Source organism: Callospermophilus lateralis (genome assembly GCF_048772815.1).
Source record: "Callospermophilus lateralis isolate mCalLat2 chromosome 14 unlocalized genomic scaffold, mCalLat2.hap1 SUPER_14_unloc_1, whole genome shotgun sequence".
Taxonomy (NCBI): Eukaryota; Metazoa; Chordata; class Mammalia; order Rodentia; family Sciuridae; genus Callospermophilus; species Callospermophilus lateralis.
The window spans coordinates 2,747,758-2,761,091 of NW_027510158.1; the positions used below are offsets into that span (position 1 = coordinate 2,747,758).

The following is a 13,334-nucleotide window of genomic DNA, read 5'->3' on the forward strand; positions in this document are numbered from 1 at the left end:
GTTATTGCTGAAGATTGGATCTGGATATCACACAGAGTCTTAAGTCTTTGTCCCCATTTTGTCAATGTTCACAGGTGGAGAGTTGGGAAAGTATTTGGATTATGAGGGCTCTGACCTCATCAGTGGATTAATCTTTTGAGAGATTCATAAATGAAATGACTGTTGGGAAGTGGTGAAAACTATAAGAGGTGGAATCTAGTTGTAAGTAGTAGTAGGTCCTTGAGGATTTGTCATGGGAACTATGTCATGAGCTGAGCAATTTTCTCACACTTTGCCTTTCTGCCATGATGTTGTACCACACACAGGCCCAAAGCAATGAAGTTAGGCAACAATGGACTAAAACCTCTGAAATCATTAGCAAAAGCAAAAATATACCTTTCTTCCTTTAAGTTGTTTTTCTCAGGTACTTTTGACATGGCAACACAAATATAACTAACAAAATCTAACCCCCCCAAAAAAATCACCTTTGTGTGGAGGTCTGAATATTACTTCTAGAAGGAAGAACACAATAATATATGCAATTGAATGATTGGCTGTTTTTTCCATTGTTCCTAAGCAGAAGATTTGGCATATGCTATAAGGTCAATGAGCACTATTGAATGAGTGAATGGAAATGCATTGAGAATTGGCATATAAAAGAAATATCTTCCAGATATTAAATGAATATTAATGAAAGAACATGCTGTAGTTCTACAGCTTAGAATTTCCATTGTTTTGACTGAGACAATTTTATAATTATGATACATTTCACTGGGACTCATTTTTATCTCTGAAACTATTGGTGCACAATAAAATCTCTCAAACCAGAAAACTGAATTTTCACTGTGTGTATGACCTACTTTTAACAACACATTTCATACTTCATAGCACAGTAGGCATCTTGTGTTTAACATTTTGAATGTTATTTTAATCTTAACTCTAGTAGAAACTTAAATTTTTTTTCTCGAAGTGAAGATCAGAGATATAGCAAAAATCTGAAGATTTTTGAAAACCAAATAATGGGCCAATAATTTATTTTCTTTTTTTTTTTGAAAATGAAACAATTACTTTGTAAATTTAATTATGTATTAGCTATATACATTAACCAATTATTTGTTATTACTAAGAATGACTAGTGATTGTTACACGAGCATTTATAAACAAAAGAAATATCTATATTTTATCCTTATTTAAGATGACTTTTAAAATCTCTTTTTTTTCTGTTTTGATGGAGCTCGTTGAGGAAGTCAATGAAGCAAGTTTGTTTTTGAAATTATTTTATTATTAAATAGGATCAAAACAAATTTGTGATATCCAATATCTGTAAACACTAGATGGAGCTCTCTATTAGTAATGCCAATACTAATACTAATATGTTTGTGTTTGTGTGTGTGTGAGTATGTGTCTGTGCACTCATACTTAAGAAGGAAACTATTCTATAGATATTTTTGAAGTCAAAATGCAAATATGGAATCTAAGTATGAAACAGCATTGTTAAGTAAGCAGTGTTTCTTGTCAAAGATTACTTTAACAAAATGACAATCCTAAACTATTTTTCCAAGCACACTCACCAACCTTGAACTCATGACTGTTTATATGTGACAGCACAAGAACACCAATAGAAAAGGGAAAAAAATGCCTGAAGCATTTTGTTGTTCAAATGACACATATACTTTTTGTTCATTTGTTTCTTTTGGTACTGTGAATTGAATCCTGGTGTACTTAACCACTGAACCAAATCCCCAGCCATTTTTATTTTTTTAAGATAGGGTCTAGCTAAGTTGCTTAGGGCCTCTGTAAGTTGCTGAGGCTGGCCTCAAACTTAAACAATCAGTCCACCTGAGCCTCTATAGTTGCTGGGATTAGAGATGGGCACACACATCAGGCATACATACACTTTTACTATTTAGCTGACATATTAAAATGGTTTGAAAGCATCCTCTATGGTTTAGTAGGTAAAGAATTTTCATTCACATGCAAAGAAAACTATTAAGTAGACAAAATACCTACCCATTTGTCACCTGAAACATAATTTAGAACCAAGCAATGAATTCTAATATTAATCAATAGACAATCTCAGAATGGAAATTTAACATCCCAAGACCCTATCTGACCCCCATTTCCTTTATGGGGAAAAATTATGAGGTACAGAAATAAAAGAATAAAGATTTTAGGGAATATATGTTCTCCAAAAGAGAGTGATCACAAGTAATAGAGGATAATTACTATTTCTTATTAGAAATATAAAATAAAATAATATGGGTACTAAGTCTATTCCAAGGAATAGTTGTTAAAATTTTTGTTTCCTAACAAAGATTTTGAATAATTACTAAACATATTTCACCCCCTCTTCCTTTTTTCTTTCAGATTTTCTGTAGGGAAGCCTCATCCACCTAATCAAATAGAAGAACACAGGAAAGATTTGGGCGGCAGATTCAAATCTTTAGTAACTATCCAAATAAAAAAGATTCTTCCTTTGCTTGACACCCAATATTCCTTTCCCTTTACTTGTTGTAAAATATTTTTTCCAAGTACCTAAGAGTCCAGATAAAGATTAATTTTTCCAGCTTTTTTTTTCTGGACCAACCATATGTCTAAAGTACAACTATGAACTATATATGATGCATATGATCTAAATGCTGTGACTCTAAAGAAAACATTTGTGTCCTAATACCTCCAATTACATTTCCTGGGCTAGAACAGAGTTCCTAAAAGGCAGAAAATGATATAATAAAGAAGAAACAACAACCATAACACTGTACATTCACCATATTTAGCTTGGATGATAATCTGAAAGATAAATAAAATCCTGTATTCTTCTTATTTATTTATTTTTTAGTTGTTGATGGACCTTTATTTTATTTATTTGTGTGTGGTGCTGAGAATTGAACCCAGTGCCTCATGTGTGCTAGGCAAGTGCATTACCACTGAGCCACAACTGCAGCCCACTTTTGTTTTGGTTTCTCCATGTAACACCACAACTAATACCTTATTATATGTTCCTTTGTTTTAAAAATGATTCTAAAACATTCTATTTGGTTTTATTTTATAAAATTTATTTCCAAATAAAACAGAATCTATTTACTGTTGAGTATTTACTTGTTTAAGTCTATAAAAACAACCAGAGAAAGATCTCAGAGAATATCTAATTTAACTTTATTTATAGAAGAAGAAAGTTAATTACCAAAAAAAATCCCACAAACATATAGTCATTTTAGTTTGATATTTTTTTTCTATGTTGGTTATAGAACAGAATTTGATGTTAGTAAGAATGTGGTTGAGTTACTGTCTGACACTGATTGTGTGTTCATAGGCAAATTAATTTAACACTGAAACCTTAGTTTCTATATCAGTACATTGGAAATATCACCTTTCTTTAAAAATACTTGTGAGAAATAAATGAAATAATACAGGGAAAACAATCAGTATAGTTGGACAAATCATAGTCACTAAAAAAATATTAAACATCATGAAATCATGATGATTTTAAATAAAGATTTAAATTATCTCTGCTACTTCTATTCCTGGGATTACAGCCAAGGAAGAAGACAAAAGAGACATAAACTGACCCCAGTTTTAAAACCAGCTAGTTTCAGAGCTCTTGAATACTGTTGACTTATGAGTGAAACCAAAAGTGCAGTGGATTTGTTTTATATATTGAACACAGAATTAGGATTATCCTCAATACTCTGATAGTTCAAGAAATCCAATCATTTTCCCATTGTAAACCAGTTGTCATAGTTCTGTGTTGGAAAACATAATAATACTCATGTTTTGTTATTTATCAACAAAGTAGATATCTCTTCAAAGAAATGAGTAAATAGGAAAAATAAAATCAACTTGAAACCTTTATGGGGAAAAATGATGAGGTACAGAATTAAAAGTATAAAGATTTTAGGGAATACATGTTCTCCAAAAGAGAGAGATCACAAGTAATAGAGGACAATTACTATTTCTTATTAAAAATAGAAAATAAAATAATATGGGTACTAAGTCTATGAAGAAAGATCATCTTTATTCAAAGATCAGAATAGGATAAGAATGAATTACATGTGAAGTAATAGTTTTAAATATCTACAAATTGGTAGTTCTGCTAAAAAAAAAAGAGGAACACAAATTATAAAACAAAATAAAATTAAAACAGTAACTATATTTGTAAAATAATGAAAATGAAATCTTCCATAAATAATAGAAAATAAAAAACAACAAATATTTTATTACTAAGAAAGGAAAAAAAACAAATAAACAAAAAATAGTTAACTTGTCTTTCAACTCCCCAAAATAAGAAAAATGAAAACCTAACATAAGAAAACAAAAATTGATAAAATAATGAATATGAAAGTCATGACAAATTTGAAAATATAAAAGTAAAACCAATAAATTAATTCCAGTTATGTTTTTCATACACTTATTTTAAAAAGAACAAAGTTCTACAAATTAAATTGAGAAGAAAATGCAAAATAAAAAAACAATAATGGCTATAATAACAGTCTATAATAATGTCAATAGAGAAAAAATATGTATTTAGAATAAAACAATGTATATGTAGTGTAAAGTTATTTTAGCTCTCTCTTGTTTAACTACCACTTCTAGAGCTTCCCTAGTCAGTCCCTGCCCTTGTCCCTTATACCAATCCAGCCACTTGGGCTTCAAGCCAGACACTCCTGTGCCTAAGCCTTTGCATTTTGCTTGCTTTCTCTGTATTGTTTTCTCCCAGATGTCAACAAGCTTCACCTTATCCCTTTGTTTATTGTCCATATTTTATCTTTCCAGAGAAATATTTGATTGCTGTATAGAAAATTAACCAAATAAATGCTAAGAATTCTCCATTTTCTTTAAATAGTTTGAGTTTTTCTCAAAATTTATTGCATAGCATATTATGTATTTACTTTTTATTTTTTGTCTGTTCATTCCCTTAAAATGTAAGAAACTAAAGGCAGGTATTTATTTAATATTTTACTCAATTTTGTCTCCTCAGTATTTGAAATAATGAAAGAAAGAAAGAATTACACTCTTAACTACCCTGAACATTTAAAAAATATGTTATTTGGAAAATAAAAATTATGGTAATTAGTTCTACCAAAAATTAGCAAACTTAAATGTACCAAATTTAAGGAAGCAGGACAGAAAGATTGAGACAGAAAAATATATCTATAATAATTCGCAAAGCTATCAGAGAGTATGTTCCTAAATCAGAAGTCACGCAACAATGACAGGAAAGAGGCATCCCTAGTAAACTAATAAGATCTATCACTAAATGAGATATAAGCCAAAAAAGTAGAGGTGAGCAAGTAGAAGGTAAAAGCACTTATTTACAGACAACATGATGGAAGGGAGTCAACAAGATTGTCCAAAAAAGACTCTTGTTGTTCACCTGAGTTGATAAAATAAGCTGTTTTGTGATGCTCAGCTCCCACCATCTTGCATCACAGATTCAAAATTTGTTGGCTCTGGTACCAGGGGATCTGCATTTCTTGCCCTGCTCAGATGAGAATTCACAGTCCTCATAATCTCCATGTGCTAGTCAGTCAGCTTCACAAGACACCTTCTGTAATCACCGAGCATCTTAACCACAGAATGGTCCCCACGTACTTTGTGGTTCTCCAAACCAATGGTCTTTATCTCCATCTATCCTAATAAAGTGAAACAAACAAGCAAAATGACAAGTCTTCATTACATATTATAGCACCTCTGCAACCCTTTCTAGGATGATAGAAAGATTGGAAATGAAGATTCATTTTCTGAAAAGTGATGTGTAAATTTTTCTTATGAAATCAACTCTTTATTATGTTTCTGTGGGCATGAGTCCTAATCACTGACTGGTAGTATTCTTAATGGATGTGCTTCTTGTCATTAAATGAGAGGTACTTTAAAACTTATAAATATTGTTTTGGTTTAAATTACTTTAATTTACAACTTAATTTATAAAATTGATCATGTGGAAAACAATGATATTATTGGTACAGCATACTGGCATTATCAAAATAGAATCCAACCAACAGCTAGAGAAGAACCAAAGCTCTCAGTCAATCAACTCTGGAGGAATTGAATCTAACAGTCACATAAGTGAGTATGGAAGTGATTCTCCCTGGGGTAGGCTTGGTATGTCTGCAGCACCTAGGAACTTTAGGATTGCTGCCCTTGAGCCAGAGGACCCAGCTTAGCTGCACTTGAAAATCCCACCCACAGAAATTGTTCAATAACGTTTGTTTTTTAAGCCTCTAAGTTTTGGGGAGCTTATCATATATTGGGGAATAACTAGTAGAAGGTCTCTGGATAAATTTTTAAACCACCACTTTTTTATTGAATGCCTCTCACTTTATAAGGAGATGGAAACATTAATCATTCTGAATTGCTCAGTACATTTTATATACATAAATTGAAATATCAAGCTACACCTCATAAATATGTACAATTATAAGTTGTCAATCAAATTTTTTTTTAAATATTTAAGGAGATGGAGCTGTTAAGGAGATGAATTTGATCATGATATACTATATACATGTATTGAATTATCATGCTATACCCATAAGTTGATACAATTAAGATGATAATTAACAAAAAACTTATTAAAAAAGAAAAATAAAAAATATATTTTGCTGTAGGTAGTTCTTCAATAATCTCTCTTTGTTTCCATGGGAGGAATCCACAGATTTCAAAGTTGAATCTGAGGACTGATCCCAGGGATACTCTACTACTAAACCACATTCCTAGAACTTTCTACTTTTATTTTTGACATCAGTCTTCACTAAGTTACCCAGACTGTCCTTAAAATTGTGATCCTCCTGCCTCAGGCTCCCAAAGAGCTGGGATTATGGGTGTGCACCCAGCTAGATTTCAGATTTTGTGTTTTGTCTTTCAGTAGCTTTTTAAATATGCTTTGCCATTTTCTTCCTCTTTCTTTTAAACATTTTATTCTTCTCAAATTGATTTTACTATGTTTTCTCAACATCATCTTCCATCTCCCTGACTGTATTTCTGCATTATCTAATTTTCTTTTTCAGTGCTTCTGTTGTTACCCTCATTTCTGAAATAGTACAGGTGTATTTCTTTTCCATCTATTTCTTGAGCTTTGCCAGTATACATTTTATCCCTTCAATCATTCTGACTTGGGCCTTTGAATCTCTTCTTTGAGCCTTTATTTCATATGGAACATCTTTTTTTTATTTCATGCAGAAATCTGGTCATAAGTTTTACTGGCTTTGTTCTATAATATTTCTGAGTTGCTCCCTCTGTTGGAGGGCCTCCTTCTTTCCCCCTCTCCATTCACACCAGCTTATTTATTTTCCTTAGGATCATTGCTCCCAGTGGGATGGACTTCATCCTTCTTGGATAGACACAGCAAAGGGTTGAGGGATTCAGCTGGAAGAGGAAACAGCTGGAGATTTACTCTTCTGTCTTTAAACACATTAAAACACATTAAGCACACATGTCTTCCATTTTCTTGGCTCCAGTCTTTTTGCTCACTGTTTTTAATCGTTTTATTTCAGTGTATCGTTTCTGGTAAGGGGGTTGAAAACCTTCCATTCCTTACTGCTCTAGTAGAGCTTAATCTGAATTTTTCAATATATAGTCATAAATGTTAAATTTGATATATAAAATTAATGAGATATCAATCAGTGTAGCCTGAGAAAGTGTAAAAACAAAGAGTCCATTTCCTCTCTGCAAAGAAAAACACTGGACTCACTGATTCCATTTATCTGATTTGATCTTATCAGCACTTCTGTGCTATGAACCTTGGCCTCATTTAAGCCATAGTTAACAGTCTCAGGAAGGTAAATAATGCCAAGGGTCATGTCCTTAAATTATTGTTGATTCAGGATTTGAACCTCATCCTGTCTCATTCCTAAATGTAAACTTGTTTTGCTGTCCAATGAAATTGGATTCCCAGGTAGGTGTAGTAATAACAATAAATATTTTTTAAATATTTGAAATTTTCATTACATAACCAGGTAATTCTGAAACTTTTATTTAGAAGATCATTAACAACACATGCCAACATATCTCCACATAGAAGTTTGTCTTGACAGAAGAAGGCAGGTAGGGCTAGTGCACTAGGCTTGCCCAGAGCAGAACTGGAACAGGAGCTGAGACAGCACTCAGGCAGCTAGAAGTGGTGCTAGAAGTTCTGCAGGACTGTAAATTTGTTTTGGTGGTTGCCATCCAACCACAATGGCTCAGCTCCCTTCTATCAATGTGGAGAAGGGCCCAGGACAGCAAATCACATGAGCACTGCCTGAGAACCAGGGAAGAGAGGCCAGCAGCCTCAGGTGAGAAAGGAGGTCAGATGAGATGATGACCTGCGATCATCATCAAGTGATGCTGCTGTGCACCTGTCTTCAAACCACTGCCCAAGGATGTGGGAGAAGGACCAAGTGGCAGGGATGAGGACTGTGGGCTATGAACAGGGCTGTTGGAAAGCCATCAGACCAGTGGCAAGGCACACAATTGTATGATGTTTCTTAGCAGGGAGAAGAGGATCATGGCCAGAGGGCTGCACCTTTCTAGTAACAGGAGCTTCTAAGGCACATGCAGCAAAGACAGAGTGGGAGATGCTAGGGTTGTAGGTGAGAAAACAGGGACCTTGGGACCAGACTAGAGGAGAAAGAGAAGGAGGTAAGTCTGGAGTCTCCAGAACAAGTAGCACAATGGCAATTCTGACAGCTCTTCAACCTTCCTTTGTGCAGAGGATGTTGCCATGTATTAGTGGATCAGCTGGGAGAACATCCAAGTCCTCTCTGGTGTGTTGCCCTCAGTATGGACAGAATGTAGCTGGAAAGCAGATTAAGTGACAGGCAAAGTCCTTGGGATTCAGGACATGGAGTTTGTTGGTGTACAGAATAGTGTTACTGTTCTAGAGTTACCATTGTCTGCCTGTTGAAATCAGGAAAGTCTTAACACAGAAAATATTCATTCATGGGTAGTATAGTAAAACAAGTTACTACAGGAAGTGTTTTTTTTTTTTAATTTTATGTGCTTTGTGACTATTTATACTATTAAGATAAATTTTAAAAAGTAATGCTTTAATTAAAAATATGCCTTTAATATTGTATGGATTTTTAATTCCTCTGCATAGATGACTGAGAAAATAGTGTTGGAAAAATATGTAAGTCTCTGTTGTTTGAGAGAATGCCCATTCATAATAACCACACTCCTTATTAACCAAGCTTCATGAAGTTAAAAAAAAATCTCTTCTTTTTCAGATCACAAAGAACTTGAATCATCATCACAAAAGATGGACAATATGTGTAAAACCACGAAACCACTTAGTCTGAAATCTGATGTGACAACAAATGATATACAGAGGCCTATGCCAAGCACCAAGATCAGATGTTGCTGTTTGCCTGTAGATAGGTTCCATCTTGCAAGCTCTCCAAATGAGAAAAACAGCAGAAATGTGGGAAATGTGAATTCAGACAAGTTTTGCCAGAATCTTACCTTTGGAGGACTTAATATAAAAGATACCTCTACTACTGTTGGCTCCCAAATTAATGGTTTTGATCAGCAGATTTCAGAAAAAACTCAGGAACAACAATGTGAACTAAAGAACTTAACTGGCATGAGTGCAGTGATTGTGCCAAGTGTACTCCAGGAAAAAGTGACAATGAGCATCAATGATAGTGGTGACCATTCCAACGGTGCCACACAGCCCAACATGCCAGCCAGTTCAGCAAGAGAGGCACCAGTGAAACTGTCTTCTCATTCTCACCGTCTTGCTCCTGCAAGAGCACCCAGAATACTGCAGCCCCATCTCGGTACAACATTTTACAAACCACCTATCCTGACCAGCAAAGTCAGGGGGACTGAGGAGAGACCAGCTTCACCTTCAGCAACAGTGCCTCCTAGCACAGCTCTTACTCCCCTGAGTCATGTGGAGAAATCTGTTCCAGAGGCAGACAGCACATCAGCTTATGCTTTGAAACCAGCTGCTAAGCCTAAAGAGAACTGTGAGGAGGTTGGCCTGCCTGACATGAATCCAATGTGCCAGGGACTCAGGCTAAAACAAATGGAAGAGGTATAAGACCTTGAATTTGAAATGCCACAGTTTGTGTAGGTTGTCAAAATTCAGTTTTTCTTTTTTTTTTGTTTCGTTTTTATGTATTGTGTTTATTTTATGAAAGAATGTTGTAACAGAACCACTTTTGCATAGGATTTTCAAAGTGTATATTTTGCCTTTTGGCCTTGTATTGTGTTTGCTAGTCATATAGAATGATAGTGTTTTAGTCATATAGAATGATAGTGCCTCACTGGTATTGTCTTTAAATTCTGTGTTTTTGAAGTTATGCATAAAATAAGTATTATAATTTAAAATTTAAAATAATTTTCTCTATAAAATGATTCATGTAAATGCATCTTTAATGTATAATATTGTTCTCAACAAAGAGGGGCAGTAGGGAAAAATGAGCTTTATTTTGGAGCAAACCTGGTGTTGACTCATAAAATGCTTTTGAATGAAAGTGCCTGAAAAATCTTGATTGGGTATGAATATATTTTTTTCCCACATAATGTTCTAGTGCATCTTTGACCACTTGTGTTGTTATAGCATGTATGGAAGCATTGGCAATTCACTTAACTTTTTAAATATTTACATAGTGGCCTAAAAGCTTGCGAATCTGTGTTTACTAGAATTCTACTTGTCAATTTTTACATATGGTAATTAATACAATTGTAGAAAGAAAATGCACTTCAATACTAAAAAGTTTGAGACATTGGTAGAGACAACACAGACGAACAGAGTTGAGGCATCTTGAGTTTAAGAGACCTGTAACCTCACTGCTGTCAGCTGCAACCTATAACTGGATTGCCTGCGACTTCTGGCTGTCTGCTGACGAGAGCAAGTGGCCAACAGCTAGGGCAAGATAAAGCTCTCTCTGGTGGCCACAGTTCTGCTGCTGCTCTGCACAGCATGGCTGAGCAGGATGACAAGAAAAGGACATGGGTACCATGGTCGTCATCAACCTGGGGACCACTTACTCCTGCTTCAGGGCATTCAAGAATGGCCAGTGGAGATCGTCTCCAACGATCAGGGAAAGTGCATCAGGCTGTATTATGTGGCCTTCACCCCTGAAGAAGAACATCTGATCCTCGATAGAGTCAAGAGTCAGCTCACCTCCAATCCTGAGAACACGGTCTTCAAAAACCAGTGGCTCATTGGCAGCACAGGGAATGACCCTTCTGTGTAGCAAGACATCAAGTTCTTGCCTTTCAAAGTGTTTGAAGAGAAACATAAACATAAACCATACATTCAGGTTGACATTGGAGGTGGGCAAACTAAGACATTTGCTCCAGAAGAAATCTCTGCTATGATTCTCACTAAAATGAAAGAGACTGCTGAGGCTTATTTGGGAAAGAAGGTTACCTATGCAGTTGTTACTCTATCAGCCTTTTTTAATGATGCCACTGGCAAGCAACCAAAGATGTTGGAATTATTGATGGCATGAATGTTATGAGGATCATCAATGAGCCTAGAGCAACTGCTATTGCTTATGGTCTGGATAAGAGGGAGGGAGAGAACATCATTTTGGTGTTTGATCTGGGTGGTGGAACCTTCTATGTGTCTCTTCTCCCCATTGACATTTTGATGTCTTTGAAGTCATGGCCACCAATAGAGATACTCATCCAGGTGGAGAAGACTTTGACCAGCATGTTATGGAACATTTACTCAGGCTGTACAAAAAGAAGACTGACAAAGATGTTAGGAAAGAAAACAGAGCTGTGCAGAAACTCCAGCATGAAGTAGAAAAGGCCAACTGGGCCCTGTCTGCTCAACATTAAGCAAAAATTAAAATCAAGTCCTTCTATGAAGAAGACTTTTCTGAAACCCTGACTCAGGAAAAATTTGAAGAGAAAACAAGGACCTGTTCTGGTCTACCATGAAGCCTGTTCAGAAAGTACTGGAGGATTCTGACTTGAAGAAGTCTGATATTGATGAGATTGTTCTTGTTGGTGGCTCTACTCAAATTGCAAAGATTCAACAACTTGTTAAAGAGTTCATCAATGGCAAAGATCCATCCTGTGGCATAAACCCAGATGAGGCTGTTGCATATGGTGACACTGTCCAGGCTGGTGTACTCTCTGATGATCAAGATACAGGTGACCTAGCACTGCTTGAAGTATGTCCCCGGACACTTGGTATTGAAACTGTGGGAGGTGTCATGAGCAAACTGATACCAAGGAACACTGTGGTACCCACCAAGAAGTCTCAGATCTTTTCTACAGCTTCTGATAATCAACCTACTGTGCAATCAAGGTCTATGAAGGTAAAGGACCCCTGGAAAAATACAACCACATTCTGGGTACATTTGATCTCACTGGAATTCCTCCTGTGGGGTCCCCCAGATTGAAGTCACTTTTGAGATAGATGTGAATGTTATTTTGGGGGGCGACAGCTGAAGACAAAGGTAATGAGAACAAAAATAAGATTACAATTACCAATGACCAAAATTGCCTGACACCTGAAGAAATTGAAAAGATGGTTAATGATGTTGAGAAGTTTGCTGAGGAAGACAAAAGATGCAAGGAGTGCCTTGATACTAGGAATGACTTGGAAAGCTATGCCTACTCTCTAAAGTATCAGATTGGAGATAAAGAAAAGTTGGGAGGCAAACTTTCCTCTGAAAATAAGGAGACCATGGAAAAAGCTGTAGAGGAAAAGATTGAATGGCTGGAAAGCCACCAAGAAGCTGACATTGAAGACTTCAAAACTAAAAAGGAACTAGAAGAAATTGTTCAGCCAATTATCAGCAAATTCTATGGAAGTGTAGGCCCTCCCCCAACTGGTGAAGAGGATACAACAGAAAGAGATGAGTTGAAGACACTGATCTGCTAGTGCTGTAATATTGTAAATACTGGACTCAGAACTTTCCTTAGGAGAAAACCAAGAGAACTTAAGTCTCAAATGTAATTGGAATCTTTGCCTCAGAGTGGAGTTGAAAATGCTATAGCCCAAGTGGCTGTTTACTGCTTTCCATTAACGGTTGCTCACATGTTTTGGGGAAGAGAGAGAGGAGGAATTGGCTATCTTAAAAAACTGGATATAAAAATGTGGGTCAGGATGTGTGTTCACCTCAGAAATGTTCTATTTAACAATTGGGTCATGCACATCTGGTGTAGGAACTTTTTTCTACCATAAGTGACACCAATAAATATTTGTCATTTAAAAAAAATACTAAAAGTTTGGAACTGTCATAAAATAAAAATTTGTACAGATAAAGCTAAGGGATAAATCACTATCAGAAGCATTAAAACCATCTAAAGCCAAATAACTAAACTATATAATTTAAATTATAATATATTTATATATTATATATTATGTATTATTTATTCTATACAACATATAATAGATTTACATATAT

At 35.3% G+C, this 13,334-nt stretch overlaps 1 pseudogene; it reads left to right on the forward strand.

The window, feature by feature from the left end:
* The first annotated feature begins 9,214 nt into the window (after positions 1-9,214).
* LOC143639879 (endoplasmic reticulum chaperone BiP pseudogene) lies at positions 9,215-12,808 on the forward strand (annotated as a pseudogene).
* The last annotated feature ends 526 nt before the right edge of the window (positions 12,809-13,334 follow it).